At 41.2% G+C, this 23,807-nt stretch overlaps 1 protein-coding gene across 3 annotated transcripts in view; it reads right to left on the bottom strand.

Annotated features, from left to right (window-relative positions):
- Positions 1 to 6,918, bottom strand: part of SMPX (small muscle protein X-linked) — a 128,467-nt gene extending 121,549 nt beyond the window's left edge. Inside the window, exons 1-2 of one of the 3 annotated variants that reach the window (XM_089656054.1) lie at positions 1,679 to 1,832; positions 1,030 to 1,358 (exon numbers count right to left, since the gene is read on the bottom strand). The gene's annotated coding sequence lies outside the window, so the exon portion shown is untranslated. Of the gene's footprint in view, positions 1 to 1,029; positions 1,359 to 1,678; positions 1,833 to 6,782 lie in introns of those variants that run through there. The other 2 variants (XM_089656056.1, XM_089656055.1) reach the window with 2 other exon arrangements.
- Between the last annotated feature and the right edge of the window lie 16,889 nt (positions 6,919 to 23,807).

Consider the following 23,807-nt stretch of genomic DNA (forward strand, 5'->3'; position numbering starts at 1 on the left):
TTATTGACTATAGATTGATTCTTCCTATTGGAATAGATTGAGCAGAAAAGAAACAGATTATTTATTGAGATGCGTGTAACCATCATCATGGCGATTTGATTGCTGGGGATTTGATTATTTTGATTGAATTTAATTTGATTGATTGGATAAAATAATAAATTCTAGAAATATTGATTCAATAAAATTGAATGTGTGACAACCATAAAGGAGACTGTACAATCAGATTGTAACATGAGTGGTAAGCTTTAGTGAACATGCTTACTATGCTTTCAATTAACAACTCCTAACAGCTTTTTTCTATCTTTTTTTTTTTCCTCTACATATACTGTAAAAACACTAATAAAACACTAACACTCCTAAACGCTACTAAACCACTACTAAAAAAACGCTATTACCAGCGTTCTGTTTATCCAGCGTTTTTTTAGCTATAAAAAAGCTCTAGCGTGAATGGAGCCTTAGTAGAGAGGATGCATTTAGAAATGATTACTCATATTGTAGAAACTGTTCATAGTAAACCTAAAATAGTCTGGCATGGTTATAAGTTTAGCCCCATCACTACGGTGGTCATATGATGCATTCTGCAACCATGCAATGCATTATTGTCAAAAGTTTAGCATTTCCAGCTTTTTGAATCGCTATTGCCATTGCCTTTTTATATTCTTTTGTACAGCATAAACATACTTAATATTGAGATGTGTTTAGATAATCAATTGATAAAAATAAATATTTTTTTGAAATATATATATGTGTGTGTGCATACATATAACTAATATATATATATATATATATATATATATATATATTTTTTTTTTTATATATATATATATATGTTTTATATATTTATACAGCTCTTAAACTTAAAAAAACAAAACAAAACCAAAACCAAAAAACATATGTCTAGGCATTTACTGAAAACAAAGGATATATATAAATATATATATATATATATATATATATATATACACAGTATATCCATACTAAGTTAACACGTAGAAGTTTCTTGCTATCATCATAATAGCCCTTGCTTACCTTAGACAATTTTTTCCCCCAGAGATGTCAGCACAGAACAATTGCAGACAGGTTCCACAAGAATTAACCCCTTTCTTTGTCCTCTCTTTCAGTCTTTATCCTGCCAGGGATCCTTTCAGTGCTGCTGATACATATGCTATGATGAGCTTTGTCTCTGTTGTACTCAGTGCTGCCTCAGGACTGCCAGATAAACCCAATTTGGTAGCTTAAGTGCAAAAGAAATTCCTTTCATAGCACAGGGTTGTTCTTCCTAAATATAGTTGGTTGTGCTTGGTCACTGTAGTTTGTCAGCCGCTCGCTCACATCTGACGGTTTGATTTGAATTTCCGCTATAAAAAAAAAGCAGCAAAAAATAACTTTTTCGTCAAGTTTCTTTGGACAGCTATAGAGCTGTCAGTACAAACTTGACAGATCAAGTGTTGGTTTGTGTCTGACAGCCCGAGACATGGATCCTGTAACATGACACTGAAATGTATGTCTTGGTAACAGATAAAGGACGCAATTGTTATACCTCAATGGACGGAGATCACTGTATCTAGCAACAAGCCCATGTTTTTGGCAATAAACATCTACATGGATGAAGATTTATGTATAAAACACTCCAGGAAGAGTGATCAGCTTAGTGTAGCATGTAAATGATACTACTTACTTCTATAACTTCAGTCCTACATTCTGCAGCTTTGAACTCCCAAAGCACTTCTGGCAGCTGCGTATTGCAGCACAAGCTCTTCATTGCAGTCACTGGGGAGGTCTCAGGTATCCAGGAGATCAGAGAGCAGCATACAGATGTCCCACCTGGATTAAAACTGCCATACTGCGTGTTGCTGGATCAGAGGCGAAGTGTGACGGAACTAATCTCCTAATCTGGACTTTTCTGTGTGTTATTCGCACTTCACACCTGAGAGTTTTGTTGAAGAGATGCTTAAAGAGTAAGTTTTGTTAAGAAAACAACATTCCCCTCTGGGTGATCTATGCACTATGCAAGGATTTTAACAAACTTTGTTTTAGATTCTTACCTTTTGTTATTCTAAAGAAATAGCTGTTTGTTTGTTTGTGTCCATGTGCACAGTGAATGTGAATGGGAAGGACTTCACAATTATCAGCTACTGCACTTGCAAGGTCCTAATGAGGAAAGTGGCAGGGTCTGCATTCCTTTAGACACGATTTCTCTTTGGGAGTATCTTACCAAAAAATTATATTTTTGTTTCAGGGTGGGGTTCCCAAAACCTGATTTGTATCTTACTGTAGACTTCTGTGAAAATGAGCAAGTCAATCACAGGAACAAGAAATGACATTTCTGGGGGGCGTTCTGTGCACCATCTGTTTACAGAACATCTTCAGGCTGCCATATAGCATTATAACACTGCTGCAGATTGAAAAGGAAAGGTCATTTATATTAACATTCAATTACAATATGTAACTTGTGTAGCATATGCACAGTATATGCTATATTATTTGTTTGTAATTTGCTATTTGTCTCCTATGAAAGTGGAGTTACCCTTTAATGCCAAGAATCCCATTATTCTCACCTGAGCATTGGGTCAGCTGTCACCTGTCACATCAAGCTTGAAAAAGTACATGAGCTTCTTTGGAGCACAATTGCATGTTTGTGTCCAGTAGGCTTGGAATATACTTGAAAAGCACATTTCAAGTAGTTGTAAAGCATGAAGGTTTTTTTACCTTCATGAATTCTATGCATGAAGGTAAAGAACCTTCATCAGCATGCAGCTCCCCCCATAGCCCCCCCCCCCCAAAATACGTATCAGAGCCCAATCCAATGATGTTCACAAGAGCGGCTGATGTCCCGACTCTATGTCTCCCCATTGGCTCAGAGACAGCAGTGGGAGCCATTATTAATCACACCCAGTAAGGAGGGAGAGGGGGCGGAGCCAAGCCCTGTTCTGTGTGTTTTTTGGACAAACAAAACAGGGCTCGGGAGTGAGCGCACACAAGTGCCCCCATAGCAAGCAGCTTGCTGTGAGGTCACTCAGTAAGGGAAAGGAGCCCACAGCGTAGGCAGGGGACCCGAGAAGAGGAGGATTGGGGCTACTCTGAGCAAAACTCTTGCACAGAAAAGGTAAGTATAACATGTTTGTTATTTTTTTTTTAAATAAACCTTTAGTATCATTTGAAAGTGAAATTAAACCTCCAAAAATTTTTTTACACAGACGGCAGAAGCAGTTACCAATAATGTGCTAGTATGCATAGCATATTAACATATTATGGCAGACTAGCCTGGTTGGTCACAGACACTGCCATCTTCTCTTGGTCTTCCTTCCAGGTACTGACTTTTTGGCTGATTGTTTGGCCAGGCCATGATGACATTACTCCTGCACATACATGTGGGTGGGGCTTAACGTGCCCAATCGGGAAAACACTAACAATTCTCGCAAGGGCGGACTGACAACTCATGGGGCCCCCGGGCAATAGAAAATCTTGGGGCCCCTATGTCCTCGCCCACACTCAAACCACACCCAAAAAAGCCTATGAAAGGTACCAGGGCATCTCATGGGGCCCCCTATTGACCCCGGGCCCTAAGGCAGTGCCCGAGTGCCTAAATGGTCAGCCCGCCCCTGAATGCACGCTAATGCCTGGACTCACAAAAGGAGGCCACTTTCATGTGAAATAAGTATTAAGGTTGGGTTGGAAGACAGCATGTTCTACTTTGCACAGTAAACTCTGTGTAAGATGTACTTCTCAGTGATTGCCACTTCTCTTAACTGTACTTCTGGCTTCTCTAAGTAGATGTAGAATTTCCAAGAGGACACCATGGAGCCTGTGCCCCACTCCACCAGCACAGCACATCATGTCACCTCTCTCCCAGTGGAAATCCAAGATTTCTCGCAGACACTTAGTGGTGAACTCTCTACATGTTCCTGAGCTTCTTCACTCCTGAGGATCTTCTCTCTCTTCATATTTCCTGTGACCTACAGGCTTGATACATAGAATACCCTATACCATGATACTGGTCCCAAAGTTCGTGGGGCACCAATCCCTAGGGAGGGGGTAAGCTTGCAAATCCCTCACTACCAGGGTGCTCCGTCATCCATGCTAAGTCACCACAGTTTTCCACTGGCTGGCCACTTTAGCACCTGATATCACACTGGTTACCCTTAGGAATGGCAATATAGTCCCTTCTCTTCCAACTCCACTGCTGGTTAGACTTTTTAAATGCTCCTTCACCACTTATCTTCATCCCCACACCAAGCCCTGTTCTTTTGATATGTAATACATGCACCCATTTTCTCAAAGAACTTCAGACCAGGCCTTTCTTGGAACCTTAGAACTTTTACTTGAAACTCTTATAAATTCAGATCTTTAGGAAACAGTCTCTCTTGGCTTCCCCTATATACACTCTAGTTAATCCTATCTTCCAGCTGTCCATTTCATGCCTCATAGATAGTATAAGTTCTTTCAATAAAGTCCATGAGCCGTCTTCAATAACCCTGTCTAACCCCCCCACCTTACCCCTGTCTGGGTTGGTAAGTTGAGCTGGGAATTTTGTTCTTGTTGTTTAACATGGGCTCCTTGCTGCAAAGGCCAGTTACAGGGGCAGATGCCTCTTGTTTTTCTTCAGTACCTCAACTGGGTACCCACTAAGGGGGAGCCCTGAAAAGGATAGAGTCCAGTTACACGAGGCTGCTGTCCTCCTTGTACTTTCTCACTCAAGAACCCAGGGACCCAGCTAGGTTGCTTTGTAAGCAGAACCTGATCAAGCATTACCCCAATGTAAGCACCTGCCTACACTCGCATGGGCATTACATCATCATGGCACAGAGCGGCCCAGTGCAAACAGATGTTAACAGACAAGGAGAAGTTTTATGACAGAAGAGACCAATATGGTTACTTCTGTCATAAAAACCAGTGAGTATTTTTTTAAGGTTTAATTCCACTTGAGGCATATTTACACACATTTTTTAGGCTAAAAGTCTATGGGGCCAAAAATTTATCATTCTACACCAAACTACAAGTTTGGTGGAAAAACATGCATACTGTGATGTCCTACTAACGGTTATCCAACAGCTAGCTAACAAAACTGACAAAGGCAGTGTTGTGTTTAATTCCAAAACTGAATAGTTCTGTAAAACTGCAATACAATCACATAAGTTGAAATTACAATATGCTTGTATATGTCTCTCACAAATGTATACAATGAACACATTTCTTACAAACAGCTACCTACAAATCATATTGAATACATTGAAATTTGATCTGGCTATGTAAATGTCTTTAACAAACACAATCAAAGCACTTACAGGCATATGTGTATCCAAGGGAGAATGGAAGAGACCTTTACTGATGTTCTTCAAGAAGCTATAAAGGCTGCAGTGGTAGATGACAAATCTTTATTCTTAACAAACATGAAACACTTCCTGTTATTGTTGAAGGGAACAATAAACACAGGTGCAATTGTAGTGAACACCCAATAGATGGCTCCCTACTCAACACAATGATGATATACAGAACACATACAACTGAATAACCCCCCCCCCTATAAATCACCCACCTACATTCACTAAGTGTGAATAGGGCTTACCTACAGACACTGCTTCCCAAGGGAGAAACAGTTGCACCAGTTACATAACCTTCTCCAGTGTGGAAAGCTCATCTCTTCTGCTAAACATGAGTGGTAAGGCCATGAAAGACAAAACTAGAAAGGTTTTGTCACCCCTATGAAGGGGATTGGGGAAGGGGAAGGGTATTGTCACCCCTATGAACCCATTTGTTTTTACATATATTCTACTCTTTTAGAGGGCCACGGTGATTGTAGTGTACATGACTCTCTAGGTCAGCTTTGTTGGTTCTTTCTGTTCAGGTCACAAGCTGTCTGTTGTTGCTAGGAAGATTTACCTCTGCTGGTGTGCAGAGCTTCAGTCAGCTGAGTGCTGGATTGGTGAAAAATCTTTTGGTGAGAAACAGTTGGCCAATGAGGTTAATACTTAATTTGTGTATCCTCTACTGTCACTGGGTGTCAGCAATTATCTCAGGTCGGTCATCTGGACCCACCTTTGCATGTTCTTCAGCCTTCCTTTTGTATCCTTTGACCTGCTCCCCCACCTGCCGTCCCCTTTGCCTGATTTTTCTCTCATCGCAGTCAATATTTATGAAGTAATGTCGCCCCTTGTTGTGAGTGGGCAGTGGTTGGTAAACTGTTATCTGGTTGGTGTAAGATATTACTACTTGAGTCTTGGTGATTAACCATGTTGGTTAACAGTGGTTCTGTTTGGTTTGGTTAAAGTTTTTTTCACGGTTGAAGCAGAACTATAGGCAAAACTTTTTTTTTTCATTTTGGATAGGGAGTTGGAGGGTAATAACCCCCACCAATTTTTTTTTCTGTGTCCCATAAGGAAGATTTACTTTCACCTCCTGTTCATACCCAAACCAGGAAGTGAGAAGAAATCCTTGCAAATTAAGAGAATTCCTTGTAGCCCCCAGGTCACCTACACAAGTGTCCCCATTGGAAGATTTCCCCCCTGTAGGTTCATCCCCCCGGGGGGGGGGGGCACTGTAGATTACCCTAGGTCTCCCTTGCTAGCACAGAGACTGTCAGGCATAAGTACAGTTCCATGCACACCGACAGTAGAGTCTATGGGTTGTCTTATTGGAATGTATTCCTGAACAACTTGAAACAGGAGAGGGTCCCAGAGAAAGGTTCAGGATACTCAAAACTATTATAGAATCAATAGGAGAACAGACCCAATCGCTTATAGTATCAGGCACGTGTGAAATTCCCAAAACTAGGTCTTACTTACAATGTCCTATGAGCTGTCTACCACCCAGCTTCCACAGGTAGTTCCTTAGTGAGGGAGACAAACATCCTTCTCCAGACCCGAACTTCAGGACAGTGCCCTCCAGTAAAAAGTGCTTTAACAATCTTCTCCAGGCCCTCAGCCCAGCACCTGCTGAGGTTCAAACTGCAACTCTTCAGTACACTCAAGCTGCCTCCGACAGGCAGCAGACCCAGGAGAACTGGAACCCTCCTAGAACTCTGGCAAGGCCTCCCAAATATTTAGCACTTCCACAGACACCTTCTGGATCCCCCACCCTCCCTCCAGGAATTGGCTGAGGCATGATAAATATTCATAGCTAAATATTATATTTGATCCTCCCTGCTCTATATATTGGAAGTTCCAAGAAGCAGGTAGGGGAAATCAAACACCCAGCTTAGAAAGTCCTGACCAGACAAAAACAAAAAAACAATAGATCACTGCTCCAGTGACTATAGCGAAGGAAAAAATTTAACTTAGCCTAACAATCTAACTGGAGGAGAGCACTGCACCTCTATTACTTATCTAGGGACAACCTGGGATTTCTTTTACTCTCACTTTCAATGATAAAACAGGATAAATAGAGAGGGAGAATATCCCAACCAGGGGCACAGACAGGAAAAAAAACCTAATAGGTGTTCTAATCCCTCTCTTTTCTATCCAAAACTCTAGGCCCATTTCATGAAATTTAAAACACCAGAAAATCAAACTTTATAAAAATTAACAAAATTAACAGTTATTTTTAGTTTGAGAATCAAAAATTACAGACACATTGCTGAAAATAAAGAACTTTATATTTGCATAAATCTTTGTAAATTGAGTTTATACATAATTATACATTTCTGTACAGGAACATTCCCTTTTACATAAAGTAGCTAGTAAACGTTACTGATATTAAGACATCATGTACATGGACACACTAGAGGAAACAACATACAATTCTGGCTGTTTCTGTGCCTTGGAAGCCCAGGTGCTGTGTACAGCCACCCATACACATGAATGGCTGGGTGTGGCTGTACGTGGATATACACCTGTCTTCCTGTAAACCAAAGTATAGCCTATGAATTTATTTTCCAAACTCAGAAAGTCTGTGTACTGAGAATACTTTTGTACACTAAATGCTGGTTTATGTGATTATCAGTGAATACCTGTGTACAGATGCACACAGCCATGCATGTCTATGGGCAGCTGTATACAGAACTTGGGCTTCCTGGGAGCTAAAAAAAAAGCCAGAATTCACTTTGTATTCTCATAATGCGCCCTTGAAGTGTAAAAAGTGTGTTTTATTGTTGTATAAGTTGTCATGATTGAACCATGCTTATGCAATTTAAATCCATATCTAATTAAGGATTTGTTTATTCAAAAAGTATTTAAAAGTGAACATTGGGGAAAGAAAAAATCCTCCTCTGCAATGGCAATGCCCCCCCCCCCCTCCACAATGCAGGGGTTACAAGTTTAGTCTAGGGGACCAAAAAAAGCGCTTTTACTTACCTAAACGTTTGCCACTACAGGTTTTCTTTGTGCTGTCAGACCAGTCCCAGCAACCTTTTTTCCCCGTAGCCCTGCATTGGAAGTAAAGACACTGCAGAACAGTCCACAGCAAGAGAATGGAGAGGATAGTTCCGGCACCTGGAAGAATGTAGGATCAGGTACAGTAAGAAAAACTGCTGTTTGCAGTCCCCTAAACCAGGGGTCTCCAAACATTCTGAACAAAGGGCCAGTTTACTGCACTTCAGACTTTAATGGGCCGGACTGTGGCCAGTGTGAATAGAAAATGCCACTGCATTAATGGGAATAAACAATACCCCATCATTGGTATTACAGGGAAAAATATTGCCCCATTGTTGGTATTAGGGGAAGAAATAGTGCCCCATCATTGGTGGCAATAGGATAAATAGTGTCCCATCATTGGTGTCAGTGGGAGAAATAGTGCCCTGACGTTGGTGTCAATAGGAGGAATAGTACCCCATCATTGGTGTCAGTGGGAGGAATAGTGCCCTGACATTGGTGTCATTAGGAGGAATAGTGCCCCATCATTGGTGTCAGTGGGAGGAATAGTGCTCTGCCATTGGTGTCAAAAGGAGGAATAGTGCCCCATCATTGGTGTCAGTGGGAGGAATAGTGCCCTGATGTTGGTGTCAATAGGAAGAATAGTGCCCCATCACTGGTGTCAGTGGGAGGACTAGTGCTCTATTGCTGGTATCAGTGACAAGAGCCCCATTGTTGGTGCCAGTAGAAGGAATTGTGCCTTGTATCAGTGGAAGGAATAGTGCCCCAAGGGCCAGATAAAGGCTAGCAAAGGGCCACATCAAGTCCCCCCAGGCCCCAGTTTGGAGACCTCTGTCCTAGACCTAAATAAGCGTTTAACCTTTTTAGTGCAGTGGCAACCCCACTACAAAGGAGGAGTTTTACTTTTCCCGGAGATCAGCTTTCGCCTCTTGCTGCCTATGTGTTGCATATATGTGGCCTCTCGGTGGGTGGGCTTTAACGGAACCTATTATTGCGAGATAGCATTGTCAATGTCAGTGCTATCATAGAAAACAATACTACTAATAGCAAAGAGATGTAATGGTAGGGGAATGTATGATGTTTTGCATATTTCTGTATTATGTCCAGTACAAAAGTGTAAACTTTTTTTATTTTTGCTTATATTTTTGAGGGAAATATAAAATATTTTTTATGATTTTTTTAGCACTTAGATCCAACACATGGCAAAAAGGTGCAGTCTCTGATAATAGTCTAAAGATTCTTTCATCTTACTGCTGCGTTAAAAATATATATAAATTATTCTAAGTAAAGGCTTCTTTTCTAATCTGTGGAGGTGCGAAAAACAAAAACCTGTAAGTGAACAAAAAACGTGCAAGTGCAAACCACAAACACAAAAAAGTGCACTTAGGGGTGTGCTTTAGTCCACCCCCTGAAGGGGTAGGACCTCTACCCTGATCCCCCAGGGCACAAGGCTCCTGACAGGGACAAAGGTTTCCATATGGTCCACCTAGCTAAAAGGTCTGGCCGTCCCATTTCCTTGTGGCTAGCCATAGCCGACTACCAAGTACTAGGTCATGGAGGAGAGGGAGAGAGAGAGAGACCCTCGAACAGGGGAGGAAGGAACCTAATGGCCACGCATCCTCCCCTAGACTTCAGTGCAGGCCCGAGGACCCACACCCTCCACCTTAGTGAGAAAAAAAACACACATAAGTGAACCTCGGTTCCCAGTATGGTTGCAATTTCTAGTGTGGGTTGCTTGCCATTAGAATTAATGGCACCCACCCACGGGTCCCGCATTCCTCTGTGTGGGTGGTGTGACTGCAGGTATTTGTGTGGGTCCCACAGCGGCAGCACCCACACAGATGTGAACCAAGTCTTAAATATTACAGTATAAAACAGGGACCAAAATGTAATTTATATATTTGATGATTTGTTTGTTAAGCACAAGACATTGGCAGGTTACTGTTGTATATAAGTATGACATAATAAACACTTTGTCTTTTGCCAAACTCCTCGTCTGTTGCCACGTTTTATTAAACAAACCTCAACTGTTTGATTTTTAACGTCATGCCTGGTTACCTTTGACAGTACATCAGCTTGCCAACATTTTCATGTACAAAAAAACGAGGGCAGGGGAAAACAGATCACTTTATTTAGAATATAACACAGAACTGAGACTGGTTAGTTCAAGCAGCTCACATAAATTTATATATCCAAGGTGGGACAAAAGGAGACAAAAGCCAATTTATAGAGGAGCTTCACTTGGGTTGTAAGAAATTCAAATTCAGAAGCTTCAAATACTGTAACTGCCCACTTTTATGAAACAGATACCATGGAGTCCATCGCTGCCCTAGAAGATTCTTCACTGTGTTTCAGCCCTCAGGCACCGCCATCTTGGATTTCAAAGACAGTTGTGATTTCCTGATGTCTTATGGATAGCTCCTCAATACGCATGTCATTGTCTCCCAGGTGAGGATTGAGGAAGAGTAAGCGGCTACCTGTGAGAAAAAGGTACCTGCCCCCCTAAAAAAAATGCTGAACGTGTGTTAGAGGCTGAAGGAGGAAGATAATGAACTGAATTTTTCTTTTTGATAAAGAACCCTTTAAAGTAGCTGTAAATCCTGACTGTATGAGATGTAACTTGCTATATCAAAACCAAAAAATGACTTCTGATATTACATTTACACTCTTTATTTATCGCTTATATGAGACTCTTGTGAATATTTTGGGATCTACTTTAGCTTCTACAAGAGATATCGCAAATGTTTAGCACTTTACATTACATCTATACACTTGAAGAGCACATTAGAATGGAGGACAGCTGTTGCATACAGCTGAATTCCTATTGAATGACACTGAGGACAGATTCAAGGATGTACAGTGTATTGATTACTATGTTTAGAGCGTGTTCTATAAACAGTGCATCGCTATAAATAAAGATGTTGTTAAACAAGCCTGTAGACTGTTGCACGTGTAACACCCCCTGACCCCCCAGAGGCAAATGCAGTACCCCCAGAGACAGGGTGGGCTAGCAATTTACTCCATCCCAGGAATCATTTCTCCTCCATCCAGACTCCTACCCTCTGTAAGTCTCCATGAGCCCATTGACTGCTGCATTAGCACCACACTGGACAGGGAGACTTCTGTTTCCAGGCTTTTGAACTAGATACATGCAAAGGCCTACCAAGGTACTAGACATCAGCTCTGGGGGAAGGGGGGAGCCTCATAAGGTCCACCACAAATATTTATACCCTTCTTCTGCATGGTTCATTGACAATAAAACCACTAGTGGTTGACCAGGATGAACATATTAATAACCCAGCATTACTGTGGCCTCTCACACTATTTCCAGAGGTACCAGTGACACCTACAGCAGCAATAAGAAACAACAGCCATGCTAAATTTAGGAGAAGACAAAATGCATGCAAACTAATAATCTGCCTGAGCTGTTAACCAATCAGTAACCTAATTTATGCTTAGGGCAGGGAGGCATGTGCAGACGTTTGTCAGAAGCTATCTGGGGACCTCCATTCATCTCTGTGGTGAATCAAGGTTACTGTGGGATTTTTGCATTAAATTAAAGTGTCACTAAACCCACAACAATTCAGTCTGTATATGCAGTAAAGCATATTTGTTATACTCACTGTGGAACCTCCACAATGTGTAAAAAGGCTGTTTGATCTCTGATCCTCCCCTTCTTCTACTTTCCCGAATCCATCTGTTGATAGTACAGAGCCCTAAGAGTCACCCATGCTCAGTTCAGTGTGTATTGCTATAGAGTTTTTCTTCTTTGGGAGAATGCATGTTATCAGCACAGGGCCAATCAACAAAGTCCAGACAGAGGGTCAGGGGTTATGCAGCCTCATAGGACAGTCAGAGGAGAATAAAAACTCCTCCTACAAGCTTTAACCAGTGCTCAGCTGGACACTGATAGAAGTCCCATGACTGCTATATACTGCTGATGAGAAAAGGTATTTAGCAGTTTATATTTACTAAAATAATTGCATTTCCATGTTCTATGTACCATGGGAGAATAGACATAGTGAATGCAGGCTTATGGGTTTAGCCACACTTTAAGTTTCTTGGTATGGCTGTCATATAATTGATTACCCCCAAGTAGAGCTACTGTTGCACTTGTAGCACTATCCCCTTAGGAGTTGCAAAGAGATTTCCCCCTATAGTTCTGCATAATTAGACGACACACATTTTCACATAGACTTGCATCCAGAGTCAGAGATTAGTCTTTGAGCTTTGGTTTTTTTATTTTTATTTGGGAGATTTGAACTGGGATAGGGTTAGGGGTGTACAGGATGCCCAAGGGAACTGATGAACTAAGGACAACTTCTTGGAACTATTTACAAGCCTGCACAGATAGCACAGTCTCTGTTGGTGGGCTAGCCAGCATCCCCTAATGTACCACCCCAGACCCTAGATGAATTCCTCTTCTTTCACCCACCAATCTGGAGGTATCCCTGAACAGGGGATCTGGTTATTGTCGCTTTAAGGCGAATCTGGCTTCCCATGAGAGTTATCCTTCCCTATCCGTCCAGGGGGTGCAGGGGTACTCACTCAGATCCTCTCCTGTACCGCTGATGGGTTGGTGGCTGCTACAAGGCCTTTTAATTGGGCTATTCCTTCTTTGCTGTACAGGTGGTCCTCACTCTGGGGGCCAGTGAAGCTCTGAACTTTCTTCCTTTCCAGTTCTACTGCCTGTAGGTGGGCCCCTCTCTTCATTTGAGCCCCCTCCCAGGCTCCTGCTTTCAGCCTCACATCTTCCTCTCTGTCTTCCACCCAAACTATCCTCTGCAGATGAGCAGGCTCAGAAACTCTTAAATGTTGTCCCAGCCCCTTGCCAAACCACCTGTTGAGGATAGGCCAGGATCCCTCAAGAGTTCAGGCCAGCCACTTCTCAGTTCCATCCACTGCCTTTTGGTCTTCCTCCAAAGCTATAAAGCAGGAGGAAATTGCAGAGGTGATGGTCTGCAGAGCCTCTCAGCCCTGACCCAATTTGACAGGGCAACTCTGATCATTGAAGGAGAGCAGATAGAATTCCCAGCACAGCTAGGGAACTGACCATGGCGTGTTGTTTTTTTGAAATTCTGTATATAACCCTATAGAATAGACAGTGCACAGTCCACATGAACACTGATGTAGTTGTTGCACAGAATACATGAACACTGTATTCCAACATCCCACTCAACAACTACTCCTTATATTAGTCCTATCTTGGATCACAGTTCTATAAATCTGTTTCTTTTAAGTGGTTTTGTCAAAGCATCTCATCCCATGAATCTGGCTCTGGTTTTAATGCTATGTGAGCAACATAGGACAAATGTTTGGCTGGGATGCCTTTACTGCTTCTGGTGGATTTCTTCACTGAGGCCTCTTTTGGCCTGATTTCTTCTTTTACAGTATTTGAATTATCTGCATTAATTTCTATTTCTGTGTCACTTTGTTGATTATCTTCATGTGACACTTATGTGGAATTTCCCTCAGTTCGAAGCATTTGTGTTAGTTCATGAAATTTTGAACACACTGAAGTTTCATAAACAATTACACTTTTATGATGGTTACCTTGTTTGTGTCTTGTAGAATTCTATATCCCTTTTGAGATTCACTGTACCCACAAGTACACCTTCCTTTGCGCAAGTATCCCATTTTGTACATTTTTCTTTTGGGATGTGCACATAGGCTTTGCTGCCCAAAATATTTGGATGGTTCAAATTTGGGTCCTTTCCATCCCACAGTTCATATGGAGTTTTCTCAGTTGATTTTCCTGGCAGTCAATTTTGGAGATAGCATTTGATCATAATTGCCTCCCTTCAGTAAGTGGTTGGCATATCTGCATCAAACAGCACATAGAGTATGGTTCATTCTTTCTGCAACCCCATTTTGTTCTGGGTTGCATGCTGCAGTAGTTTTAAATATTATGCCATGTTTTCTGAGACTCGCCTGTGTGTTATCACTTGTATAATCAGTTCCAATGTCTGTGCGCAATACACTTTGCATTTTGACAAATTTGTTGCTTACTTAAGCCAAATACTTTTCAAGTTTCTCTGGTACTTCAGTACTTTTTCAGTATTTTTGTTGTGTAACAGATATAGTGTAGTATAACTGGAGTCATTTTTCCATTGGACCTCAAAGATCTGAATGAATTAGGTGCAGAGGGGTTTTTTTTAGCTCTGCCATTACTCTTATGCTTTGGAAAGGCTTTTCTTGTAATTTTTCCTTTTTTACAGCTGGTGCATTTCGTTGTTTGATCACATGATCTAATTTTTATTCCACTTGCATAGTAATTCCCAGTTAATTTCTTTATTATGTCAGGACTTCTGTGACCAAGTCATTTGTGCCATGTGTGAATGCAGTTTGAATGTTTTTTCTCCTTGGCAGTATTAACCACCTCATTGCAGTTCAGATGATACAGTTCATCTGTAATTTTAGCCTTTGCAAGTAAGTTTTCCCCAGTTGTGATGGCACAACTGTCACCTTGGAAGATCACTACATTGCCTTGTTTTGTGATCTTCTTCACAGACAAAAGATTCGTTTCATAAGGGACATGCAGGACATTTTTCACAGGTGTCTTTCTGGTGACACTCTGGGAAATAGGACAGCAAAGAAAACTGTTTCCTAATCCTTCTGATTCCATTATTTGCCCATGTGGTGTTTTTTTTTTTGTTTTACTCTGGTCAAGGTAAATACAAACATTTCTGTCATTTTTCATGTGACTGGTAACTCCTGTATCGAAACACCATGCCTGCAAATTTAAGGTGCAACTTTTGGAATAAAAAACATATTCATTATCTGAAGAAAAATCGGTTTCTTCCTTCACACTCTTGCTCTTTTGTAGTTTAGTTTGTTTTTGCATTCTAGCTTTCCAGATTCTGCAGCTGCTTTGAAATGACCTTGTTTCTTATACACAAAGCATTCACGTTTCTTGTTGCATGTTACTGTTTTTATTTCTATTTTTCATCTTTAAAGCAGACTCTGTTTATTCATCTACAATCATGCCCTTAACATATTCCAATGTCAGTTGATCATTTGTACGTGCATCAAGTGCTGTGACAAGCATTTCACAACTCTGGTATACCAATAAGTAATAGTGCTGCAACATGAAAATCTTTTATTTTTTTCTCCTAGAACTCTTAGGTGTTCTAGCATTTCCATGGTGTGCCTTATGTAATCCTGCATATCCTGGCCTTTTATCAGCTTGGTTTAGTATAGCTTTCTAAACAAATACAGTTTATTGCTGAGATTAGCTCTTTCATGCATCTTTTGTAATCCTCATTTCTTTAGCAGTTTCATGCATATACTTATACAGTATGTATGATTTGATCATCTTGTATGCTAAGAGAGATTGTACTCTAAGCTGTCTGATCTTTCTCTATCCACTCATTTGAAGGGTGTTCTGGCCTGACTTCATTTATACATTTCCGCATACCTTCTCTTTTTAGCAGTATTTTCACCTTTAATTTCCAAGATTGGTAGTTCAGAAAAAAGACATATAGTATACCATAGCTGCAGCTACAAACTTATAAACACTGCCATCTACTGGTTGAATGCTGATGTAGTTGTTGCACAAAATACATGAACACTGTATTTCAACAGTTCTCCCGCTTAGTGTGGTCAGTTTTTAATAGGAAAGCAGCAGGACTAAGAGGAATGCCAGGGATTTCACACAAAGGAAGCAATACAAAGAGAACAGGATACTTTTTAATACAAATACATGATACAGAAGGCACATATCAGGAATATGAAATGATGGGGTTCTATTTTCTTTAACAGAACTGAACTACATTTACCTACCAAAAGTATATAATGACAGTCCTCACTTGCTATAATAGTCCCCGTTTTATCCCGTTGACCAGTGATTGATTAAAAAAAAACAAGGTTGGATGGCAAAGTTGGGACCCTTGGAAAAAGCACAACAGATACCAGCAGACAACAGATTAATTTGTATGATGTTAGTCTCTTACTAGTCCCAGGGTACCCTCTTTTGGATCTCATATTCTCTGATTGAGTAAAATTCTAGTTCAAATCAGACAAGGATAGAAGTTGCTGTGACCTCTCTCTCTTTCAATCCTGCTGAGACAGTCCCTCTTTTCCTTTCTTATAAGTGGTGGGAGTGCTCTATAGTACAGTATGATCACACCAGGTGTCATAATCACATCCTCCCAGGGAGAAGGTTCTCAGTTTCTTTGCTTCTCTGAGTTCTCACCTGATTGTGGTAAATTATGGCAAAGATCCATTCATCCAGCAGCAGCAACAGCAGTTCAGTCTCTCTCCCTCATGCCTGCCTGCTTCCAAGATCATCTTGTCACATGTAGCATTGCACAGAATATGATGCCAGTAGCAGTTTCTGATCAGCCCCCCTACCCTGGGCAGCACAGCATCAGATAAATCTAGCAAACTCTAGCCAAACACCACTGTTCCCTATTCAGTGCAACCTTGTGGTGCTCTTTTTCAGCTACTTAGCATAGATGCCCCCCCCCCGCACTGGAGAACTCCATAGATGAGCATTACAAAGTGGTCTCCTTAAAAATCGCTTCCACAGTTCTGCATTAATGAATATTCAGTTTAACGCTGTCCACACTGCAGAAGGATAATACAACAGCAACGTACTGACGGTGACATCACTGCTAGCTCCGCCCAATTGTTTACATCTGACTCGCAAATATCAGATTGCGGCGAGTGCTTGGCCGGTGCAGATGGGTTGGCAAGCGTCGGGTTTTTTTTTTTATTTTGGTGAGTTGGTGGCGTCGTTATAATGCTGGACGCCATGGTTGATGATGGATTACAACACTGGAACTATTTTTGTTGGCTTTTTTTTTTTAAATATAAGACTTGTCAAAAACTGTTTTTTTTTGTTGCACAAAGGACTTTTTCAAAAGTCTGATCTCTTTATTTTTTCACACTCTTACCCTTTAGTGAATGGGTAGGGGTACAAGTACCCCTTACTCATTCACAAGGGGGAGGCAGCATAACTGTCATTAACAACTGGGCGGAGCTAGTGGTTCTGCCAGCTCCTCTCAATTGTCGTGAGCCATGATCGGCCAAAGTCACTGAGACTTTGGCCAATCATGGCTCTTATTGTGAACTCAGCTGTGATTGGCCAAAGCATAGCACCTGATCTGTGGTCAGGAGCAATGCTTTGGCCAATTACAATGCGCTGCCAGAGCGCATTGCATTGTAGGGCGTGCAGATGAACAGCCTGCCGAATGCCCCAGATGTTCATGTGGTCAGCGAACAAACAAACATCGTATGTTTGACTCGAAAATATAGTCTAGCCTTTCTCAACCTTTTCAACACAGAGGAACCCTTGAAATAACTTTCCGGTCTTAGGGAATCCCTAAAAATTCCAATATCTACACCTCATGATACATTAGTGTGATGGTCAGTGGAAACAATGTTCCTTACACTTGTGGTCATTGAGAAGAATTCCCTCCTTACAGATATCTAAAAAGATCAACGGTGTGAGTGGGAAATTATCTGAGAGGCAGAAATTGCTCATTGCTCAAGGAACCCCTAGCAACCTATGGATGAACCATTGGGTTCCATGAACCCTGGTTGAGAAACACTGATATAGACCATCCCTACTCCTTGAGGGTGTGAATGTACAATATAGGTAAAGCACTGCATAAATTGATGGCACTATATAAGTACCTGTTATAAATAGATAAAAAAATAAATAAAATGTTTAGTCTGAATTTTAATTTTAGATCGACAGCAGTGTACAGTGCAGTATAGTTCACAATGCTCCCCCTTCATATGTCAGCATGATTCCTTTTGTGAAAGAAATTACAGGAAGCTAATATACAGATACATTCTGGGATTTACACTAGTCTGGATTAAATGCATTACTGGAATAATTGAGGTTTTCTTTATGTTGGCCTGGACTTCGACTTAAATAGATTGTGTTCTAAGACCAAAATTCTGTTATCGTAAAAACACTACCTCTCCTGCAGAGTATGGACAGGAATTAATAGGCCCTTTACTAGTAACTATTCCATTATAGTTCTGCATTCACTTAAACTCTGTTTCTTCAAAGCAAATAAAATGATCCTATTTAAATATTATGTATTCAAAATAACAATCATTCTTTGGTATCCTTTATATAGTGCCTATGCAAATTATAACAATGTGTGTGCTGACCGAAGAATACACACTATGCAAAATTGCATGAACAAATGTTTGCATAAACTGTAGTAGTTTTCTGTAATACCTACAGCTGAAGATAGCAGCTGTCTGAATTTTGTAGATAATGTATGGAGAATGTTTAAAGATAATACAGCAGCTCTTTAGGGGAAAATTATCATTAATTGAACAATGCTGTATGATTTATGCTTCTAAGTTTGTGAATACAGTAAATTATGATTAATTAACTTTAAAGGGAACTTGTCGTATCATAAAGGCATTCAAACTGAAAGAACTCCCAAAATATTGGCTGCATGTCCCTTTGTTACTCCTCATACTCTTTCCTGTGCACTTGGGGAGTTCCTTGATCCTTGGTGCATTCTATGCACGGGTATCAAATTTAATGTCTATTTCAATAGGGTACCTGAGGCTTGCTTCCTTAAGCAGATTTGCTGGTGGGTGATCACTGTGACCTGCTGTGTGGGTTGCTTCCCTGACCTACTGATGAGCAGACTCGTGACAGACCAGTAAGCTAAAGTTACTTCTTTCCATCATAAGTTACCAGCAGGAAGTGTCCAGGATGTCCCTAGCCTGTCTCTTCTCCACAGGAACCTGTCCCTTCTCCACAGGAACCTGTCCCTCACAAACATGTCTCTGTCTCTATCTACTTTCCCCATTCATCAGGGCTCCCACACTGACCCAGCAGGTGCTTTACAAAGCCTCCCTGTGTCTAAAATTACCAAATCTCAGGAAACCTTGGTGGCCAATCAAATACTGGCTCCCCCCAAATTGCAACCTGGAGTTCATGGCACAGAACACTCTTATGCCATACCTAACTTCCCCCTAGAGACAAAGAAGATCCTGTTCTTTTTCCTTAAAACCCATCAGTCTTTATGGATCAGTAGCCACAGCCCTTTACGGGCGAGGTATTTACAGCCCCTCAAATATCAGATTAACTTCTTTAACTACATGTAGAGGTACCTCATCTCCCCTGTAGTACTTTTCCCAGCTCCACAGATTGCAGACACTACCAGCCCTCCTGGTAGCTAGGAAAATCTCACAGGAAAAGGATAAAGGATTGAGCACAATGCTGTCCTTTGAAAGCTTGCTACATGCAGCTGTCTCTCCTCTCGTGAATCCCAGAGTGTGTTGGTGTACTCACTCTGTCCTCTTTGCTCCCACTGCTCCCAGGTATTGGTCCCATTCATGCTGCACTGCTGAATGTATCCTCCTGAACCAGCCCAAGCCCAGCTTGGATGCCACCCCCCTCCCCCCAGGCCTAAGGGACCCTTCCCTGGAACTGACAGTCTCCTCAGCACTCCATCTCCCACCCGACTCCTCTGTGAGCCTCACTTTTAGGGCCAATCCACCAGGGCCTCTAAACCTGAGATTGGTCAGACTCTCATAAACATGCAGATTAGCTCTCCACCCCCTCCTGCCTACTGACTTCTGGAAGGTTCTATGGTCTTCCAGGGTCAGATGGAGGCGATAGTGTAACAATCTGTTAAGTCATCCAGCTGGCCTGCAGTAACCGACCTCAATCACAGATTCACACTGTTACCATGAGTCATACACAATGGTTTTACCTGCAATGCACTACACTATTCTAGTAGTGTACTAGAAGGTACTACACTTATAAAAAAAGAAAAAAAATTATTTTTAAAAAATATACATATACACAAATATTTTGCTTTGCACTTCTATTTTAAACAGAAAGGGTTGTTTTAAAAGGTGAGTATTCACATATGCTTTAGGAAATTAAGGAGATGTGGGGTAATCTAGTGGTAGAAAGTGAAAACTATGCCAGAATAAACAACTAATAGATATAACAATTTGAAATTTCACACGTATGAAAAACTTTGAAGTACATAACACAATAGAGACTGTCACAAGGCAAAACCAGCCATGTAGCAACAGGTACTCCTACAATAAGACAACATTACATCACAGGTAGATCCCTGCCACTGTCTATCTAGCAGCAATAAGTAAACTAATGTATGGAGAATAGTGCAATATAACATATTCATTACATTTTATTTAATTTTGAACCACAATTTCCTTCACTGCTTTGACAGTGCATCACATTTTATGGCATTAAAGTGTTTGCAAACCCTTACCCAGTAAAGTGACTGGTCTTGGGTGATACGCAACGTTAAAACAAATCCTCCTACATAAGCTGTACCTGTTTATCTATAGTCTTCTCTCCTCTACATCTATTCAAAGTGCAGTATTTAAAAAGCTTGCCTGAGCTTTTAGAAAACAGGGCATGGAAAGTTGAAGTTACAAACTGCAGAGCTCAGTAAGGAGAGCTCTGAGAGTTGATTGGAGGGAAGAGACACACCCACTTCACACAGCACAGAGCTGAGACTGTCAGTCACAAACTGTGTGCTGGAGATTCCTCCTGTCACCTCTTTTCTCTTGTTGTAAAAAAAAAGTGTCAGAAGTGATTTATGCTGATATCAGAGGAAGGAAGCGGCAGACAGAAATGACATTTAGTGCTCTTAATTGAAACAAGTACACACCATAGAGGGGTATGCTTTGTTCATATTATATGTCTGAGGTTTACAACCACTTTAGGAGCCTATTAGCTCAAGTCCATTATATATTTTACCACCACCTAATGGCACAAGCAGACAAAAAGTCTTTACATTTACATGTCTGTAACTGAAAAGCTGTTAGTTTGACTCTGATACAGTCCTGTAATAAAGTAGAAAGAACATATCTTAAATAAACTAAAATAACTAAGGTGCAACCAGCATAACAGTAGTACAACAGTCCACATACTGTAAATCTGCTTCTTAGCCAAGAGCCTATGACTAGGCTCTGCTTGAAGAAATAATGTTATGGAAAAATGAAAATTAAAAAAAAACTCAACCACAACCACACAAATCCAGCAGACTGTTGAAAAAGTAGAGGGTCTCCTGTGCATACTTGGTTTGTGGTAGAATTGTGCACAGTGAGAAGTAGGTTGTCACCTACTTTAGGCAGTAGTTCATCCCCTCAACATTCAAGAAATGTTGCCAGAGGTCAGTTATAAGAGACTGGTAAAAGCAGATGCAATTCTCACCAGTCTCAGTCCTCCTTCTCTGGCCACATAAGTAGACCATTGTCTTCAGTCTCAATCCTGACAACAAGTCTTTAGCTTCATGGAAGTATCCAGTGCCCCATGCCTCTCTGCAGCCGGTCTGGAAAATTCTGGCACTTCCAAGCAATAACCTGTGTTCTGATCTGCTGAGAAAAATACTTGGGTGGCAGGTTTTTTGGTAGCAGATCCAGCAGTGCTCCTCCACAATATTCTCAGCAGCTCCAAGCCTTTATCAGTGTGGTCAGCTTCCTGCACTTTCCAAAGATACAGGGTTTAGGGTAAACCCTGATCAGACCTGGCAATGAATTGCAGCTCAGCCGGCTACAGCAGAGCTATATACAAAATCTAGTCAGCCCAGGGCAAGGGTGCTACAGTATGGTAACATCACTATCACTGCTCCAGAGGAAGTCCATTTCAGCGGAAATGCATAGGTGGGGCTAGGCATGCAAAAAATGTACACTGATCTACATATGCATGTACATTCTCAAGAAGTTTGTGAGCAGGATGTAAAAAGTTTTGATTGCAGAGGACACTTAGTATTTTCTGCAATAAAAAGTCAAGTTGCTTAAAAATGTTGTTTTCTTACGCCTAAGTAGTATATACCCTTAGCAGCGATCTTATTAGGTATATTTATCTGGTATGTGTAGCGTTCACTCCCGAAAAGGGCCTGTTTATTTATATTTATATTACATAACACATAGAAATGAAAGAGCAGAGATGGTACATTACGTAAATCCTTCGTCAAAGTTAGGTATCATGGCTGGGCTCCAGGAAGACAAAGAGGCAATTCAACGTAGGCCCTCACATTTTAAAGCACTCACAGACACATACGACACAAACATCCTCTGCCCGCCCTGTGTAGTCCTCTGTCCAATGAGCGGCAATCCATAAATTATAAGGGGCAGTCCTCCCTAATCACCAGGAAGTATGGTATTACCCCAAACATCCTCCAGGAAGTATGTTCCTGTCCTCCACTAGGGGGCAGTGGCACCTTGTGGTCAAAATGTCTTGACCCAGGTCAACATTCCAGTCCACATCTGGGTCCTTTGATCTTTTTGCAGACCAGTACATCAGTCATTTTAATCCCTACATCACCAGGAGGTCTGATCTGAGGCTTTCTTATCTCTCATACTCCACCCAACCATATGCACCCTTCTGCTATACACACCATGCTGGGTAATCTTGCTCTGCTGGCATTGAAGGCTATCCCCCAGCTGTATCCAGATAGCTTCAGTCTAACCATTTCTCAACAGTCCAAATAGCTTCAGTCTAACCATTTCTCAACAGTCCAAAAATTTCCCTATATATATTAAAAAACAAACGTTTTGCTTCCAACACTCAGTGAAACCCTTTGATCAATTGTAGCTATTTACAGAAAAATTGGCCCCCCAGCTATAGCTTAACTGGAACCTCAAAGAGCTCCTGTATTAACTTCAGCTGCACTGCCCAGAAGTACAGCAGCCCTTTTGGCTGGAAACTTCCCCTCCTGGACAAGAACCCTGGCTGTCCAAGCTCCAAAGTATGTACTCCCCAGCCACCTACTGGACATCCTCCCCCAGGGACTGGCTGAGACCACATATTCAGGTTGTGGATCTACCACTTCCAGCCCACTACATTTTAGAATCCACCAGAAGGCAGGGGGAAGTATTTGAGCCTACAACCAGTGAAGCTGAGAACAGCCCAAAATAATCACACACTGAGTGTTGAAGAACCCCCCACAAAAAACTTCAGTTTACCTTACCTATCTAGTCACCTATGTACATGCTAAATAAGCATGGAGGGGTGCACATGGTCAGGAAAAATACTCAGGTACAAAGAGCATTAGGTAAATCAGGGATGGAATCTTACTGCCAGAGTATGTTTTGCTCAGCTAAAATAGGAAAAATCAGCAAAAAGAAAGTCCTGGAGTGCAATCTACATATAAACTATACCTCTAAGGAAGGATTGCCTGCTGACCACCTAGAGGCTACTAAATACAATATCTCATGTTAGTGTACCTACACCGCTTTATAATCTTTCCATTTGGCCAACTGCACTGTCATTTGTGTTTTATGCACTTTTGTTTTTTGATAAAATAAGGAAAGAATGCAGAATCCTCAATGTGAAAGTGCAACTTAGCTGTAATATGATAAATTATATGAAATGATGAAGTAATGACTTCTGCAGTCCAGTTACTTCAAAACTTTACTGAACACAATCAGTCACTAATGTTGTTAAAGTGGTTGTAAACCCTTACACATACCCAGTGAAGGGATCGACCCCAGGTGATACACAGAGATGAAATAAATCCTCCTACATATGTTGTA

The sequence above is a fragment of the Staurois parvus genome, unplaced genomic scaffold (genome assembly GCF_062004578.1).
Source record: "Staurois parvus isolate SC_StPar_1 unplaced genomic scaffold, SC_StPar_1.0 ptg000884l, whole genome shotgun sequence".
NCBI classification, from domain to species: Eukaryota; Metazoa; Chordata; class Amphibia; order Anura; family Ranidae; genus Staurois; species Staurois parvus.